Below are 5,348 nucleotides of genomic sequence, written 5' to 3'. Positions count from 1 at the left end.
ACACACACACACACATACACACAAACAAACAAACAAAAAAACCCAAAAAACCAAGTCTCCTTTTTAGGATTTCCACTGCTGTACAAGAGTTACTCAGAGTTACCAAAATCATACAAAGCACAAAACTTAATTGGGCTGGCTTACAAATTTTTTTTTTTTTTTTTTTTGGTTTCTTAAACAGGATTTCTCTGTGTAGCATTGGCTGTCCTGGAACTCACTCTATAGACCAGGCTGGCCTCAAACTCAGAAATCTGCCTGCCTCTGCCACCCAAGTGCTGGGATTAAAGGTGTGTGCCCTGACTGCCTGGCTGGCTTACCCTTTCAAAGGTTCTGTCCATTATCATCATGATGGGTAGCATGGCAGCATCCAGGCAGACATGGTGCTAGAGAAGAAAATGAGAGTTCTATGCCTTGATCTAAAGGCAGACGGAAGGAGAATGTTTTCTTCAGACTATCTGGAAGAGGGTCACTTTCACACTTGAAACTTAAGTATAGACCTCAAAGACCTCCACGACAATTATTCACTTCCTTCAACAAGGCCACATCTACCCCAATAAGCCCACACCTCATACTAGTGTCACTTCCCATGAGCCAAGCATATAAAATCCACCATAATAAGCAAGCAAAGAGGAACAAATGAGCGCCATTGCTTTGTGGCTTCTGGTTCAGTTCTGGACTCTAAATAAGGATACGTTATACAAACACAACATTTTCTTGATACGTTATTTTTGGCCAAAGTCTGTATCACAGCAATGTAAACAAAATTTCCTGAAAAGAGTTTGTGTCTGGCTCTGAACAAAACTCCTGAAAAAAATATGTGTGTCTGCAGATATTGATGGAGGGACCAGGACTTCAGTGCTGTGAACAAACAGAAATTTTATAGGCCTGGAGGCAAAGTAATTTATCTTGACCAAGGTGTGTGGGGAAAAAGAAAAAAAGATTAAGGAGAGTTTTGATCCACACCAGAATAGTTGGAAGATCTTGGATTAAGATGCCTCAAAGCAACAACAAACGAAAGTTACTCCCAATACCACGTCACAGTGGGACAAGGATCTATGCAAAGCTTTCAATGGATACTGAAGTGTCATCCACATGGTTCTTACTTAGAGTTATAACGCATACACAAAAAAGAGGTTTCTGAAAGTTCCTCTTTTTCATTTTGGAGAGCTACCTGGGCTGTGGCAGTCTGCATAGAAGTCATAAAAAGCCATGGAACTAGAGGCTGGGTTATTTGGTGAACCCTAAATTCTAAATATGGAATATTTGTCAAATAGATATTCATATGGGCAGGTAAGTAGCCTGGGGGAGGGGGAATAAGAGTGGGAGGGAGAGGCAGAAAGAAAGGGAGAAGGGGAGAGAGAGAGAGAGAGAGAGAGAGAGAGAGAGAGAGAGAGAGAGAGAGAGAGAGAGAGAGAGAGATGCATCTCTCAGTCATCAAAGCTGGAGGGACACAGAATGATTGAATCCCTTTTATAATAGACAAGAAGCTAGAGGTCTTGTCATTTGCTCTGGGTTAGGTTTCAGTCTTGATGCAGTCTACATTTTTCTCACTAAGCTTTCTCACTACCGCATTGGAGGCAGAGCATCACTTCCTTTTGAAATCATAGCGCTTATTCCGTGCCATTGTATGCTGGTAGTCTGTAATTTGCATTTTGCTGTTACAGATAATTATAGCTAAGACATTGCTTTGAGTCTCAGAAAAAAAAATTGTAAACAATGTTGATTCTGAGAGACTGTGGGTAATATTGAAGTTTGAATAAATGCATTTTGCATTTTCGATATGGCCAGGAGCTTAGATGTGCTGGAGAGGAAAATGTGATGGTATGAATGAGAATTTCTTACATAGGTTCTGCAGATAGAATACACAGTCTTCAATTCCTGGAACTCTTCTGAGGTGTTTTAGAGATAGGGTCTTGTTGGAGAAGTATGTCATCAGAGGTAGACTTTGGCAGTTTAATGATTCTTTCCATTTTAGTTCCTTCTCTCACTTTTCTGTTTATCATTCAAGATATTAATCCTCAGCTTGCACCTTGCAGTTTTAATTGGCACTTTTGTCTCTTGCAGTGTCTCCATGCTGTGATGGAACTAAATGCTTACCCCTCTAGAACTATGAGCCCCAAGTAAGTCTTTCTTATGTAATTTGATTCAGTCTTGGTGTTTAGCACTACAATAGAAAATTTGAAAGTACACTTATTTTTCTTTAAGTGTTTTTAAGTGTTTTCTTTAAGTGTTTTTTAAGTGTTAAATATTTTACACACTACCAGCATTCAATGGCACCAAATAAGTGTTACGATTACAAAAGAAAGTGATGCTCTGCCTCCAATGCACTAGTAAGAAAACTTAGTGAGAAAAATGTAGACTACATCAAGACTGAAACCTAAGACACAGAGCAAATGACAAATCCTCTAGCTTCTTGTATACTTCTTTAAAAGTACACAACATCAAAATGAGATATCCAGAAAAATGCAGAAAGGTATCTAGCTTTCAAGTTAGAGATTAAAAAAAGTTGTGTTGGCCTGTGGAAAAGGAACACTTTAAAAAAAAAAAAAACTATGTTACACAAAATGATCAAACACATGTTATGTGTCCAAAGATAATTTTTACTTTGTATTTCATATTTATATTCTACTGTAAGAAGTGTGCAAGGAAATAGAATGTGATATGGAAAATACTGTCAGTAATATGGACAAGCAATAATAGAGTGCTTTCATTTGGCATATAAAATTTGTAATTTAAATGTAAAGAAACCTAAACTATCTTTAAGCTCAATGTTACCATTTGTAACATTGTAATCATTTGTGTTACAATGATCTCTCATTGACTGAGCCAGCCCAAATACTATAAACAAAAGCTTTTATCCAAAATGAAACACTTATTATATAAAAAGTAATAAATCCCACTAAGGTGGGCTGATTGGCACAATCAAGGCAACTTTGCAATCAGAAAAACTGAGTCAAAACAATCAGTGAAAATAATAGTAAACTGTATAATTCCAAAGATATTTCATCAGTATTATACATTTTCTCTTATTTTGGAAGTATCCAGTGTTTTTATGAAGTATAACATGTAACATGTTACTAGTATTTTCTCAGAATGCATCATTTAATGGTCTACTTTAACCCAGATATATAAATAATAATAACAGATAACTTGCTTTGTTCTGTTCCACAAACATATTTTGAATCGAATACTAGGCTTTGTAAATATTTCATTGGTTGTTATTAACATTGTATATGCATGACTTTACCATGAAGAATAGATTTAATATTTGCCTTTAAAAAGACTTCAATATGAAAAGGAATATTCAGTAGAATATTTAATAGATTAAGATTCAACAAGCAAACCCATGTTGAATAATTCCAGGCCTTCTTTCATGCCTATAATTGATGCAGCAGGGAGAGGAGTTGAAGACTCTGAACACTGTTTTGACATTATAGAACAACAGATTCAATGACAATACATTAATCTGCTTCCATGTCTGCTTCTTTGTTGCTTGTCCATGGTTAAAATGACTGAATGATTTTCAACTTGTAAAATTACCGAATATGGGTTTTTCTTATATTTGTAAAGAAGGTATTTTTCATCTTGAATGCACATTATTACTGATATTTTAGTCACATTCAATTCTGTATGTGGGAACCATTGCATAAACACTTAATTTTCAATTTAAATTACCCTTTCATTGTCTTTAAATACTTTCATATCAAAGAATGTACAGAATCCTCCACCACCAATATTTCAAAACATTGAACTGTGTGAAGGCAATTGTTTTAATGTTTAACTTTTTTTTTTTTTACCATGTACATGGTAAGTTTATATCTGTTAGAATTTTTAGGATTAAACTGGAATTCTGTGATGGACAGAGCTTGAACATAGAAAACTTCAAAGCCTACCCCCACTACTCCATCAAAGTCACACCTACTCTACCAATGCTTCACCTGCTCTATCTCATAGTGCTTCCTAATAGTGCCATTCTCCATGGACCAAGCATTCAAATACCCAAATGTCTATGAGTGCCATTCGTGTACAAACCACCACAGAATAAGTTAAATGCTATGAAACATCTTTAAAAAAGAGATGCACATGACTCAATTGGGAAAGATTCTGTTACTGAAAACGATATTATGAGTTTATTTCCTGACACCAGTGAAAAAGGCATTTGATAACAATCCATGATCTATTTCCAAAAGACAGGAATCTGGGCAATATCTGGAACTCTTCCCTTGGTCTACTGAGCTAAATTAGTGAGATTTGTGAATGATAACATATCCTTTTAAAAAGAGAAAGTGGGGGAAATTAAGGTAGAATGGGATATTGGAAGAATTTCAACATTGGTTATTGGGAACCAAATTTATGCACACATTTGGGCCTGCATAAACCTACATGAATGCCTCCTCTCTGTGCATACATGCACAGAAACACACAGGATACATTTGGATCCATGCAATCATACCATACAACATTTTGTTCCTATGTCATCTTACTTGAACATAAGAAAAAGAAATGACAAATACAAAATCCTTAGGTTGCATATAAAAGACTCATGACATTAACAAGGAAATTTGCTTTATACCCTGCTTTTATAAGCAGAAATAGCAAACATGAGGTAATCAAAGAGAATTTTCATGTGCTATCTTTATTAGGGTTTCTTTTGCTGTAAAAAGACTCCATGACCAAAGCAACTCTATAAAGGACAGCATTTAATTGGGGCTAACTTACAGGTTCAGAGATTTAGTTCATTATCATCATGGCAAGAATCACGGCAGCATCTAAGCAGACATGGTCCTGAGAGTTCCACATCTTGTTCTGAATGCACACAAGGGAAGATTAGCTATCAGGCAGTGAAGAGAATGATCTCAAAGCCAACATTCAAAGTGACACACTTCCTCCAAGGCACACTTCCTAATAGTGCCATTCTCTGTGCTAGGTATATTCAAACTACAACATGTGCTTAGGTATATAAATTAAAGCATGCTTTATTAGCCAAGTAAAATATTTTCTTGGGTATGAGAATGGTAAAAATCCTATTCAATATCAACTGTAAAAGTACAACTTAAGATTTTGTGACTGCATTAGTGTTCCATCTCCATTGGAAGCTTTGATTGGTTACAATAGATGGTCATTTGAGGATCTATGATTTGTCTTCCCTGAAAGATGTGCTTGGGTATAGGTATCACATAACTTGTGAGATTGGCCAACTAATGACTTATCAAACTTGAAACCCATGCAATAAGACAGGGACTACTCCTAACTCTACCTGTAAGTGCAGAAACCAAAGGCTAGATAGCCCAGAGACCTAGGATAGACCTGAACATAAATGGTTAAAAGTAAGAAAAAAGTCAATGAAA

This window comes from Apodemus sylvaticus, chromosome 8 (assembly GCF_947179515.1).
Source record: "Apodemus sylvaticus chromosome 8, mApoSyl1.1, whole genome shotgun sequence".
In the NCBI taxonomy this organism is placed as follows: Eukaryota; Metazoa; Chordata; class Mammalia; order Rodentia; family Muridae; genus Apodemus; species Apodemus sylvaticus.
This window is presented reverse-complemented; position numbering follows the sequence as displayed.